At 40.8% G+C, this 14,547-nt stretch overlaps 4 non-coding genes across 4 annotated transcripts; all 4 read right to left on the bottom strand.

Moving 5' to 3' along the window:
- Positions 1 to 10,619: 10,619 nt before the first annotated feature.
- Positions 10,620 to 10,703, bottom strand: Trnal-cag (transfer RNA leucine (anticodon CAG)). The gene has a single exon. It is a non-coding gene; the product is annotated as a tRNA-Leu (tRNA).
- Positions 10,704 to 12,367: 1,664 nt separating this feature from the next.
- Positions 12,368 to 12,451, bottom strand: Trnal-cag (transfer RNA leucine (anticodon CAG)). The gene has a single exon. It is a non-coding gene; the product is annotated as a tRNA-Leu (tRNA).
- Positions 12,452 to 13,108: 657 nt separating this feature from the next.
- Positions 13,109 to 13,192, bottom strand: Trnal-cag (transfer RNA leucine (anticodon CAG)). The gene has a single exon. It is a non-coding gene; the product is annotated as a tRNA-Leu (tRNA).
- A 1,043-nt stretch (positions 13,193 to 14,235) lies between these two features.
- Trnal-cag (transfer RNA leucine (anticodon CAG)) lies at positions 14,236 to 14,319 on the bottom strand. The gene has a single exon. It is a non-coding gene; the product is annotated as a tRNA-Leu (tRNA).
- Between the last annotated feature and the right edge of the window lie 228 nt (positions 14,320 to 14,547).

Here is a 14,547-nt window from a genome sequence, read left to right as displayed (position 1 = left end):
GGACTCTATCGAGATTGAATTTAATATTTTTCCGGGGCTTAATTGCTGCTAATCTCTCGAACTCATCCATATAATTAAAACAAGTATTTAAATGAAAGAATATAGTATAATGAATAAATGCAAATGGTTGATGATTGGGTCGACAACCCCGTGCAATAAATCATGTAGAGGTGAATTCTGCGGGTACCATTTACAAAGCGTTCGTAATGGTTCTCTTGGCCCCCTCCCGTGCTTGGTTTGCCACGTCGGTGTAAGAGGAAAATCGCAGTTGTGTATTAATTGTGGCGGAAAGCGATACAGGGAACTAAAACGCTATTATGACAAGCGAATTAAAAACGCCGTCATTGACCCCACCGCTGACTTCGTCATCAAAACCCCCCAAGACTACGTTGAAAGATTTATAATTAAACCAAATAATAAATTAGACAAATAGTATTATTATATAAATGGACCAAGAATTTCAGCCGCATCCTGTGCTCGTCAATTACTAGGCATCTCGCGACGGCATTGTTAGAAACCGCAAACTGAAGAAGCCGGTTGGTACCGTAAGTAATCAGGGGTATCTGACGTTTGGTGCCGGAAAGAAGAAGTACCATGTTCATAGGGTGGTATTTGAGGTATTCAACGGATTAATCGAAAATGGACTTGTGATTGATCATATTAATAATAATAAGACTGATAATTCTCTTATAAACTTGCAAGCTGTCTCGCAGAGTCAAAATACCAAAAAAGGCCAAACCGGTAAATACCCAAAGAAAGCAAAACCCGTAAAGTCATTTGATACAACAACTCACGAGGAAAAAATATTTCAGTCGATGAATGAGGCGGGAAAATATTTTGACATTTGTATCGCCTCAATACGATTTGTTGCAGAAGGAATACGGAATTCAGCGATCTCAAAAAAGACCGGACGCAAAATTCGATTTTCGTATATAGATACGAAGTCACCGTGACAAGGTCACCGGCGCCTATGGCGCTGACGAAGTCACCATGACAGTGCGAACGGTATCCTACGGTTAACACACCTTCGGAATTGATACACGGGGGTTTCATTTTTTTTTAATTTAAAAACAAGATGTTCTATAAGAATAATGAATATCGAAGACATCAATAATATATTAGCCGAGATTTCAAAATTAAAAAATCAAGGAATTGAATTATCTGATGGTCTCGACAGCGAAAAAATATTATCCGATTATGAGATTATTAACGAACAGTCGAAACGGGGGCGTTTTACCCTGGCCCGCGAGTACTTTTTTATAAAACGATTACAACATACGATTAATGAAAACTTGTACCACAATGACGCAAATGCATTCATTGGACTATTCACTGCCGTTGAAATAATACGAAAAAAACTCGGACGTGTTTATGAACGACGCCGGGAGATTTCTAGCAAGATCAAAAACATTAGAAGGATTATAGACGAAAACTGCGGCGAGAAATTAGAAATTGCTTCGCAATTGCAATAATGGTAGGCGAATCACTTACTACTCAGCTAGCCAGAGAGCGGCTAGCGGCGCTTAAAAAGTTCATACCGTTACGAGACAGGGTCCGAGAGCAACTTCAAACGCGGCAGCAACTACAAACCGATTTTACTGTTGGAAGCGAACAACTCTTTGCCCCGGTAACTAAAGCGACCAAAGATGTTACGGCGGCAACTGTACCCGTCCTCGATGCGCTTGAAAAGATAGCGGCAGAGACAAAACAAACAAAAAGGTCTTTAGAAACACTCCCTGCAAAAATAGCGGCTGCTACAACACGGAGGTCACCACCACTCGCTATAATGGACCCACAAGAACCTTATGTTACAATGGCCGACGAGGAAGAACTAGGCGCCACCGCAAGAGAACCAGAAGAAGAAATACCGGAAGAAATACCAGAAGAAGAAATACCGGGGGAAAAAGAGGAGAATATACCCCGTGCTATACTCAAGAAGAGCACAATAGATCAAATTAGAGGCTTCAGCAGCAGGGAAGAATTAATTAATTTTGCTGCCAACAATTTTGCTAAGAAAACACGAGATAAGGAGCATATCAATAGCGGTTACGAGAAAAATATAAAGTCGTTAAAGGACTGGGCAAGAATAGTGTATTTAGCAAGTAAACATAAAGATGCATTACCACATCGTAGTAAATCCGATTACGACGCATTCCACAAGGAAGTTAAGAGTAGAACACCAAAAAAAGGAAAAGGATACTCTGTTGGTAAAGAATCCTACGGCGTTACCTGTCCTGGTAGTGTTCTCAGTGATATATCACGGCTAGAGGTACTAATTGGAGGAAAACGAGCCGGAAATAATTCTCCGGAAATAATCAATGAGGCCGCTGATATTTGCAAGCGGTTATTTGCAGGCGGTATTATGGACATTAATGCATATCGAACGCTCATAGACGAACTCGTGGATGATTAATTGGAAAACTGGTGTTTTTAATAAGGATGATCATACACTACAACCACGATAAACCAGTACTCGTCTACGTGGTAAACTCGCGATTGCCTGTTTACCGCGCGTACTATGGAGATGGTCTCGGTAGCACCATTGCGGGGTTATTTACAAGAATGGCTCCAAAAGTAGCGCCGTTAGCCAAACAATTAGGGATGAAGGCTATTGATGTTATTCGTGATAAGGGTATTAGTGCTATTGGAGATGTTACCGGAAAGGCGCTTTCAGCCGCGCGGGACAAACTAATGTCGTTGGTGAAATCCAAGGGATTTTCAAGAAAAAAACAGATGCCATCAACGACAGTGATGCCTGCGAATGTCAGTAAAGTAATAAATAACGCCGTGGAAGAAAAACTAGAGTCGTTGGCGGCGACGACTCCGTCGTTGGCGACTTCGCCATCAGCCGATGCGGCAACCAACGCACTCATGAACGCGATAGCGGGGAGTGGTCTACGACGAAAAAATCGCAATTGAAAACATCAACATGATAAATAATAAAATGTTTGCGCGAACCGCTGATCCCGCGTTTGATATGGATGCCCCAGTGCGCAGGGATGATTCTGTCCGTGATTATCAATATTATTCTTATTATGCAGCGCAACCCGACCTACGATCGCGAATTGAACTTCAAGTCCAAGATACCAGTAAATATTTTTTGCCGTGTGAAGCGTTTATCGAAATTGAGGGAGAACTCGTGACAAATGCCGCCGATAATGCACCATACGCAGATGACCATCGTGTTCGAGTTGGCTTCGTCAACAACGGTATCATGGCGTTATTTGAGAGCGCCAGATATCTTATTGACGGGCGAGAAATTGAATCAATAGAACGCGAGGTTGATGTTGCAACGACGATAATTGGGTTAGCGAGATACTCGGATGATTATACAAGATCGGCGGGCCCATCTATGATGTTTGCGAAGGACTCCACCGATAACGCTGACCATCTTCAGTACGTTAACTTGCTGGTGGAAAGAGATACCGCAGTTGACCCACAGGCTGAAGCAAATAACCCAGACCGCAGAGCAAGACCAGGCGCTAATTTCAATATTATAAAAAGTCTTAACGATAATTACAATATGGGATTCGCAACACGAGTAGGGATGTTGCAAAGACCACGCCGACAGTTTTCATGCGCGATTCCACTCCATCACATATTTGGATTCTGCAGAAATGTCAGAAAAGTTATCTATGGGGCTAAGCATACAATCGCGCTAACGCGAAGGGGCGATGATAACAATGCAATATGGCATGCTGCTGGCGTCGCTGCCGGTAAAGTCATTTTAACTAAAATGGCATTGTGGATGCCGGTGCTGACTCCATCAGTTACCACGGAAGCACGATTGTTAGCATTTATGGAACAGGGAGGGAAATCGTTGTTGAGTTGGCTAGCGGTAACAACTGATGCTAAAGAGGATAACGTCGCCGATACGTTTACATGGCACCTGGCATCAAAACAGGGTGTTTCAGCCCCGCGTCATATATTCATAGCGCTACAGAATAGGGAACGATTGGGCAGTCAAGAACACAGCCATATGATATTTGATCAATTAGGAGTCAGGGATGTTTCGCTGAGAATAAACGGACAACAGGAACCATCCGAGGATATACAGCTTAATTACGGCGACAACCATATCGCACGTGTGTACCATCGATTGCTGTCATATATGGGTCGTGATCAAAACGTCGACACCGGTTTGCAAATATCGCAACTTGATTTTAAAAACCTGTATCCGATTTATTATTTTTCGTTGGAGCATCTTGATTTAACGAGACAATCCGTCGTTGATATACACTTCCGAGCTCGTATAGCCCCGGGTGGTGTTAATTATAGAGCGGTTGCTGTCATTCTCAGCGATATATCAATGCTGCTAGAAGGTGTTGGTGGACGAATGAGAATCGTTGATGCGCCAGTGGAAAACATGTAATTGAAAGCACAAACGCGTTTACAATAAATGTCGTATAGTGTCGTCAGTGTAGAGTTGACTGATGGTCAAGTCAAGAAATTACGATCAAAGTCGGCTAAACAATGCGGGACCACAATAACGCTGAAACCTTCGCAGATGGCAGGTGGTAATCATAAGATATCGTTGACGGCGCGTCAAATAAAACATTTCAATAATGCGATGGAGAATAAAAAGGGTGTTCAAATAGATTTTTCAGCCGCAGCAATTAAAAACATGGAAAAGACCGGTGGGATATTTCCGCTGTTAGCTGCGATTCCAGCGTTGATTGCCGCGGCCGCACCAGCAGTGGCTAAGGCGGCGGCGTTGGGGGCCGTTGGTACCGCGGCGGAAATGGCATTGAAGAAGGCAACCGGGAAAGGCTACAAAAAAAAAACGACCCGTGGCCGGAAAGGGTCTAAGACTACCGGGAACTCCGTATTCATGGTACTCGGGAAAGGGTCTAAGACTACCGGGAACCGTTTATTGACCCCCATGTCTAATTTTGATTTAATAGACGCCGCAAACGCGCTAGCGATAAAAAACTTCAGAGGTGTTTTTATGAGGGATCAATTACCGGCGGCGCCAAGGAATATTGAAACAGGCATAATTAACCTCGATGGGTCCTCCGGAGCGGGAACTCATTGGGTTGCATACGCGATTGATCCGCGTGCGATCGTCTATTTTGATTCATACGGGTTAGCCCCGCCGAACGAGTTCATGCGGTATATCCGGGCGTGTTCAGCCCGGGCGTGTTCAGCCCGGGTTTTTTATTCCACGCTGCCAACACAGCGATTAAGTGACCCGCCGATATGTGGCCGTGAGGTATTGAACGTACTCGCGGCGATTTCATCATCGCGAAAACCACCTCATGTGGTTGTAAACGAATACACTAGTGGGGTCGTAGAAGCTCAACGGATTTTAGAGAATAACATTTACAATAATAATGATTGATATCTGGGGACGACCGGTTTCGGCGCTGAAAGAATCCACGGAAACGGCCGCCGCCGACATAAAAAAACTAATTGAGGATGAAATCGCTGATATGTTGAATCTAACAAGTGTTGACCCGGGCGAAATAGTTGTATTTCAAGACCGCCAGGGTAAATTGAAATCCGGTAATGTGTCACTGAATGATGTTTTAACACGACAGCGTGATGCCGCCGAGGGCACTATCGCGTTGTATACCAGAGACGGACGACTCAAACCGGGTAAACATATATTGGAGATAGAGGATATGATAAAATTAGTCCAAGACGATCTTATAAGGTCGAATGAATTTGTGATCGAACTCAACGTGCATGTGAAAAAACTACCGATAGTTTTTTTGGGATCCCGACGGTAACCGAACCAAATCTTGCAACAATAAAAAATACTATTTCGGAGTTTACAACGCTGTCGGGCCAATTTTACACGTTACGAAAAAATTTTAACAGGGTTGATAGCGCCGTTGATAAATTCCTTGGTAAAAAAAATGTCAAACCGGATGAGATTACAACAACTATAAATGATATCACTGCGTATAGACAGGAAATAGAAACAATCAAAACTGATGTTGCAACGAACAAAAGGAGTGTAGACTCGCATGAACGGGAAATAGAAATAATCGGCGCTAATGTTGCAACGATCATAAATAATGTAGACTCGCATGGACGGAAAATAGAAACAATCAAAACTGATGTTACAACGATCATAAATAATATGGACGCGCATACACAGGAAATAGGAACAATCAAAACTGATATTGAAGCGAACAAAAAGAGTGTGGACGTGCATACACAGGAAATAAATACACTCATTACTAAGGTTACAGCGAACAAAAAAAGTATGACCGAGAATACACAGGAAATAAATACACTCATTACTAAGGTTGCAGCGAACAAAAAAAATGTAGACGCGTATGGAGAGGAAATAAGTACACTCATTACTAAGGTTGCAGCGAACAAAAAAAATGTACACGCGTATGGAGAGGAAATAAGTACACTCATTACTAAGGTTGCAGCGAACAAAAAAAGTATAACCGAGAATACACAGGAAATAGGAACGATCAAAACTGATGTTACAGCGATTAAAGACGGACTACCGAGAGTAGCAGAGCAATTCGAAAAAATAAAAACCCCTCATGAGAACATCATCAACACAGTATACACAATTCGGCATGGATCATTCGATTGGACTCCTACACAGAATACAGTAAATATTACCGCAACTGTTAAGGGTATTTATCGATTGACACTGGTTTCAATGATGCAGTTTAATATATTATCGTCGAGTTCATCCGGGTTTAACAATACAATATCAACAATTATAGACAAGAACGCAACTGAACAGTTTACAATTTATGCCGTTGATAGAAATCTAGCCGGGGCAAACATCACATGGTATGTGGAATTTGCAGCGAATCTAAGTAATTAAAAACATTAGCTCTTTTAAAATAAAAATGACCACCAAGGAAATTGAATCAGAGGTATCACCGACGTCACATCAATATCGATTCGATACCGCAAAAGAATTCTCCGCGAATTTGAAAACGCTTTCCGAACAATACCGTGCAAAAATAAAAAAATACCGCCGAAAAATAACCGCCATCGACGCGGTCGTGTACTCGGTGTCGGGTATAGTAGCCGGTACCGGTGTTATTTTATCCACGGTAACCACGATAGCCCCGATCGCTGTTCCAATCGCTATCTCCGCGATGACAACAATTGCTGGAGTCTCCAACGCAATCACTAAAAAGATATCATCGTGTTTTCAGAAAAAACTCAACGAGTATACAGTAAAACATCAAATAGTATCCGACGCGTACTCGAAATTATCCGGGTTGATCTCGTTATCGATTGATAATTTGTTCATATCCGATGTTGAATTCTCCACGATGGTCCAGTTGTATAGCTCCGCGATGTCAAAAATCGAGGATTTTCAACTGGAAGCCGGAACCACCTGGTTGTTGAAATTAGACACTAAAGACAACGAATAATAATAATGTCGCTAAACCCCGAAGGGTCTCAATTACTTCAGCGGATCGCGGAGAACACCACTCCGGTACAAACAAATATGATATCGATAACGTCAACGAAGCCAGAATTCAGTGTGAACTTCCCGTCGCCGGTTCCAGTGAAGGAAATAGCGCTGGCAAAATTGCGAATATATCACAGTTGGCCTAATATCCGAGCGGACGCATTTAACGGACAACAACCTAATAACTCGCTGGTTTTTGCACGGACAAATAAACCCGATGGGACCCCAGACTGGGAGGAGGTTACAATACCAACTGGGTCATACCAAATAGAACAAATCAATAAAGAATTTCAACGCAGGATAAAATCGATCACAGGAAAAGAATCAAAAATCGCTATTACGGTTCATGAACCGACGTTATCGTCGACGATTGAAATAAGCACACCGGGGTATATGGTTGATATTTATAACAGTTCAATAAGAACCATACTAGGATGGCCTGAGAATCCACCCGCGGACGCCACCCCATCAACTATCCTCAGACACGATAACGGAGATGGTGGTAGGCATATTGCTCCATACAGCGTAAATATTGCATCGGTGATAGCGATTAATCTAGTGTGTGATGTTATCGAAGGGAGTTACCAGGTGGATACCAAGCAATCAAATCAGGCTCAACAGGGATATATCCTTTATTCGTTTTCACCAACAGCCCCTCCGGGATTTTTAATCGTTGAGAGTCCGATTAATCCGGTCTATATGCGATGCCATGATCGGTTTTTAACGAGAATTAATTTTAGAATTACCGATCAGTCAAATAACCTAATTGATCTACAAGAGGAGGAGTTAGTGATCACTCTGTTTGTAAGATCGTAGCAGCAGAGGGGCGATGACATCGACGCGGTCGTCGATGTGCTTACCGGACGCTGACGACGCTGGGGATCGACGCGCAGAAGGTGTTAATTAAACCAAATGACGATTGGACGATCCCACGACGACGACGTCGTTTTTTTTTTACCAGGCGCTAACGACACTAGATCGTTGAGTTGCAGAAAGTATTAATTAAGCAAAATAACGATTGGACAAAATGTCGGATTCGCCCCCTCTGCTGCTAGACACCCCTTTTATAGCTGTATATAGTTCATCACCAGTTATTGTACCATCACACATATATTTATCATTATCAGATACGTAAGAAATCACAAAATTTCAAATCGAACCTTTCCGATTTTCATTATTAGTGACCAATGAATACATTTCAACATAAAACTGATCCATACACCGTATTATTTGATCTGTATTTTAAATAATGACAGCATCATCAGGAATCAGGCAAATGATCTCATTTTTTTTATTATAAAAAGTACGAATAAAAAAGATTTATGTCTTTGAATTGCCCGTCTGGCTTTCGGTCGTAATATAAGCACACCAAGAAAGTTTTCTTTCATAGCGTCTGAATTGTATATCTTTTAGTTCTTCACATTTATTGATATCATAGATCTATTTTTGGTAACATACTCAGCATTTGATCCAGAATCAAACATAAAATTTGTTCTCTGTGCTACGTTTCACTGTCGGACTCCAGTCCAACATACTTATTCGACCTCACCCATGTGTAGACACCAGCAAGATACTTACGCTTCTCTTCTGACAATCGTATACCCATTATTCCCACTAACGAGACAAAGTCATATGGAGAGCGTTCTTTTGCATACCAGGTCCCAACAATTTGGAATGAATTGCCCACTGAACGTAGAAACAAAGACACAGTGATCACATTCAAGAGGGTTCTCAAAACTCACTTATTTCGACTGCAAGAAGAAACTAAAAGACTGAATAATGTTTCCTACCTTAAATATTCTCAGCATGTTTTTTTATGATTTCTAATTTCATGGTGTTTGTTTTTATAAGCATAGCAGTATATGTTTTTTTATATTATAGGTGTTGTCAAAAGTTGTAAAGCTCTCAGAGCTTCTAAAGATTAGGCGCTATACAAAGTCCTCATTATTATTATTATTATTATTATTATTATTATTATTATTATTATTTAACTAACTACATTTGCATTTTACGGTTTGTCAGAAGTGGTATTCGAAGCGAAGCCAGGAAAATGTGACTGCGACTACTCGGCCATCCTGACATGACCATCATAATTGTCTGTGCGTTATCTCTCTTCGAGGTACAGAGAAAGGCAAACCTGATCTGACAGAGACAAAGTGAACGATTGTGTGATCGAGACAAATGGAAATATTAAGTTGTAGTGACAAACAACTATGTAATAGATACGCGTGCATGATCACTTTTATGGATGTATACATCCAGGAGAGAGAGAGAGAGAGAGAGAGAGAGAGAGAGAGAGAGAGAGAGAGAGAGAGAGAGAGACGGTGCGTGTGGGGGGGGGGAAGGGTAGGTAGACGTACATAGTTAGACAGGCAGTGGATAGATGGGCATCTTGTTTGTGAATCGCGGGAATATAACGCCAGCGGGTACTTATATAAAAATGACAATTTCTTATTAACATAACAAGAGATAAACTTCTCCTCTCGATAATACCTTGTGCTTATTATAAATGTTTGAGCATAAACAATAAAAAGGTCACCGTTATGGGACTCGAATGAATGTGAGTGAAACACTCATGCAGGTTGTATCGCTTTCCCGTCTGTAGATATCCGTGAGATTTGTATGTGTGTGTGTGTCTATGTGTGTGTGTGTGTGTGTGTGTGTGTGTGTGTGTGTGTGTGTGAGAGAGAGAGAGAGAGAGAGGATAACAAATTAATACATTTGAAGGGCCAGAAAAGCATATTTAACTAAAACAGTTGTTATATGCCAGCATACATGAACGCTGTAAGATTGATGTTTTCTATTTTAGAGTCATAAGAGATACTGCTCTATGACAAAAGAACAGTTTGTCAGAAGTGGGATTCGAATCCACGCCGGGAAGACCCGACTGCGAGCTGAACGCAGCGCCTTAGACCGCTCGGCCATCCTGATATATCCAGGTCAAGGTAGTGCCTGCCGAGACAATCTTACGGTATTCAAACAGTGCCTTAAATCGCTAAGTCATCCGAATATGTCCGTTATGAGATGCTGTGCTTAATTTCCTAGATCAACAAATGGACCCATTAATAGTCAGACCTGGTAGGTATGTACAGGTTCATACAGGCAGTTGATACGTAATATTGTTTTATGGTTATATTTACAATTGTATTAAAGTGACTTGTATATTTCAAAAAATAGTTATTTCTGTTAAATAAGATAGAAAATAAAAACTGTTTGTCAGAAGTGGGATTCGAACCCACGCCGGGAAGACCCGACTGCGACCTGAACGCAGCGCCTTAGACCGCTCGGCCATCCTGACATATGCGTTACAAAGTGCCGAGTGCACATAGAGAGATTGAAGGGCGTATAGGTCAGCATACTGAATAGGACTCGTTGAGGCCTAGAATCATCGACTAATTGAATAAATAGTAAGATTTTGTAACAACAAAGATTTTGTAACAGCACAGGATAATCTCCTATCATCTATCGTTTTATCTTTGTACTTGTATATTGTGCCTGTAATAATGATAACATTAACTACAAAGTTATCAGTTTTTTCGTTGCAGAGAAGTCGATGAGGGTGAGATTCTAATACAACTTGAATGCAGCTCCTTAGACCGCTTGTCGATCCTGCTATATCCATTAATTTTCTGCCCTCTTAGAAATACAGTGGTAAGGAAACATTAAATGATAGAGACAAATGCAAACACAAAATTTGTTCTCTGTGCTACGTTTCCCTGTCGGACTCGAGTCCAAGATACCTATCCGACCTCACCCATGTGTACACACCAGCAAGATACATGTACTTATGCGTCTCTTTTGACAAACGTATACTCATTATTCCCACTATGAAAACAAAGTCATATGGACAGCTTTCTTTTACATACCAGGTCCCAACAATTTGGAATGAATTGCCCACTGAACGTAGAAACAAAGACACAGTGATCACATTCAAGAGGGTTCTCAAAACTCACTTATTTCGACTGCAAGAAGAAACTAAAAGACTGAATAATGTTTCCTACCTTAAATATTCTCAAGATGTTTTTAATGTTTTCTAAATTCATGGTGTTTGTTTTTGTGATCATAGCAGTATATGATATTTTATCTTATAGGTGTTTTCTAATGTTGTAAAGCGCTTAGAGCTTCTAAAGATTAGGCGCTATACAAAGTCCTCATTATTATGTTTTTGTTATTATTATTATTATTATTATTATTATTATATAACTAACTACATTTACATTTTACAGTTTGTCAGAAGTGGTATTCGAAGCGAAGCCGGGAATATCTGACTGCGTCTACTCGGCCATCCTGACATGACCATTATAATTGTCTGTGCGTTATCTCTCTTCGAGGTACAGAGAAACGCAAACCTGAACTAACAGAGACAATGTGAACTATTGTGTGATCGAGACAGATGGAAATATTAAAGAGTAGTAACAAACAGCAATGTAATAGATACGCGTGCATGTTCACTTTTATGGATGTATACATCTAGGAGAGAGAGAGAGAGAGAGAGAGAGAGAGAGAGAGGAAGAGTCGTTAGACGTATATAGTTAGACAGGTAGCTAATAGATGGGAATCTTGTTTGTGAATCGCGGGAACATACGGCCAGCGGGTACTTATATAAAAATGACAATTTCTCATTAACATACAAGATATAAACTTCTCCTCTCGATAATACCTTGTGCTTATTATAAATGTTTGAGCATAAACAATAAAAAGGTAATCGTTTTGGGACTCGAATCAATGTGAGAGAAACACTCCTGCAGGTTGTATCGCTTTCCCGTCTTTGGATATTCGTGATATTTGTATGAGAGAGAGAGAGAGAGAGAGAGAGAGAGAGAGAAATTAATAACTTTGAAGGGCCAGACAAGCATATTTAATTAAAACAGCTGTTATATGCTAACATACGTGAATGCTGTAAGATTGATGTTATCAATTGCAGAGTCATAAGAGATACTGCTCTATGACAAAATTAAGGTTTGTCAGAAGTGAGATTCGAACCCACGCCGGGAAGACCCGACTGCGACCTGAACGCAGCGCCTTAGACCGCTCGGCCATCCTAACATATCCAGGACAAGGTAGTGCCTGCCGACACAATCTTACAGTATTCATGCACTGCCTTAAATCGCTAAGCCATCCTGATATTTCCGTTATGAGATGCTATGGTTAGTTTTCTAGCTAAACAAATGGACCCATTGATACATTCAGATTGGGTAGGTATGCACTGGTTCATACAGGTAGTTGATACGTAATATTATTTATGGTTATATTTACTCTTGTATTAAAGTGATTCGTATATTTACAAAATATTTATTTGTTTTAAATAAGATTGAAAAAAGAAACAGTTTGTCTGAGGTGGGATTCGGACCTACGCCGGGAAGACCCGACTGCGACCTGAACGCAGCGCGTTAGACCGCTCGGCCATCCTGACATGTCCAGCACAAAGTTGTGCCTGCCGACACAATCTTACCGGATTTTTTACAGTGCCTTGAATCACTAAGCCATCCGGAGATGTCCGTTATGAGATGCGATGGATTAATTTGGCAGATAAACAAAATTGTTCCATTAATACATTCAGACTTGGTAGGTATGCACTGGTTCATAGATGTATTTGACACGTAATATTATTTTATGGTTATATTTACAATTGTATTAATGTGACTTGTATATTGCAAAAAAAATATTTATTTTTATTAAAGGAAATAGAAAATAAAAACTGTTTGTCAGAAGTGGGATTCGAACCCACGCCGGGAAGACCCGACTGCGACCTGAACGCAGCGCCTTAGACCGCTCGGCCATCCTGACATATGCATTGCAAAGATCCGAGTGCACATAGAGAGATTGAAGGGCGTATAGGTCAGCATACTGAATAGGACTCGTTGAGGCCTAGAATCATCGATTAATTGAATAAATAGTAAGATTTTGTAACAACAAAGATTTTGTAACAGCACAGGATAATCTCCCATCATCTATATTTTTATCTTTGTACTTGTATATTGTGCCTCTAATAATGATAACATTAACTACAAAGTTATTAATGTTTTCCTTGCAGAGAAGTCGATGTGGGAGGGATTCTACTGTAACTTGAATGCATCATCTTAGACCGCTTGTCCATCCTGATCTATCCATTAGTTTTCTGCACCTTATCTCTTAGAAATACAGTGGAAAGGATACATTAAATGATAGAGACAAATGCAAATGTTAAGTAATAGAGAACAATTGAAATATGAAGGAACAGTGAAAAACTCCAATGTAACAGGTAAGCGTTATTGAACAATGTTATATTATGTATGCATACATCCATAAAGAGAGAGAGAGAGAGAGAGAGAGAGAGAGAGAGAGAGAGAGACGGTGGGGAGGGGGGGGGGAAGGGTAGGTAGACGTATATAATTAGACAGGCAGTGGATAGATGGGCATCTTGTTTGTGAATCGCCGGAATATAGCGCCAGCGTGTACTTATATAAAAATGACAATTTCTCATTAACATACAAGAGATAAACTTCTCCTCTCGATAATACCTTGTGCTTATTATAACTGTTTGAGCATAAACAATAAAAAGGTAACCTTTTTGGGACTCGAAGGAATGTGAGTGAAACACTCATGCAGGTTGTATCGCTTTCCCGTCTGTAGATATCCGTGAGATTTATATGTGTGTGTGTGTCTATGTGTGTGTGTGTGTGTGTGAGAGAGAGAGAGAGAGAGAGGATAACAAATTGATACATTTGAAGGGCCAGAAAAGCATATTTAGCTAAAACAGCTGTTATATGCCAGCATACATGAACGCTGTAAGATTGATGTTTTTTATTTTGGAGTCATAAGAGATACTGCTCTATGACAAAAGAACAGTTTGTCAGAAGTGGGATTCGAACCCACGCCGGGAAGACCCGACTGCGACCTGAACGCATCGCCTTAGACCGCTCGGCCATCCTGATATATCCAGGACAAGGTAGTGCCTGCCGATACAATCTTACGGTATTCATGCAGTGCCTTAAATCGCTAAGTCATCCGGATATGTCCGTTATGAGATGTTGTGCTTAATTTCCTAGATCAACAAATGGACCCATTAATAGTCAGACCTGGTAGGTATGTACAGGTTCATACCGGCAGTTGATACGTAATATTGTTTTATGGTTATATTTACAATTGTATTAAAGTGACTT

This window comes from Sinohyriopsis cumingii, chromosome 17, assembly GCF_028554795.1.
Source record: "Sinohyriopsis cumingii isolate HCF-2022 chromosome 17, ASM2855479v2, whole genome shotgun sequence".
NCBI lineage: Eukaryota > Metazoa > Mollusca > Bivalvia > Unionida > Unionidae > Sinohyriopsis > Sinohyriopsis cumingii.
Note: the sequence above shows the minus strand (reverse complement) of the source record. Positions and strands in the feature narration are given on the sequence as shown.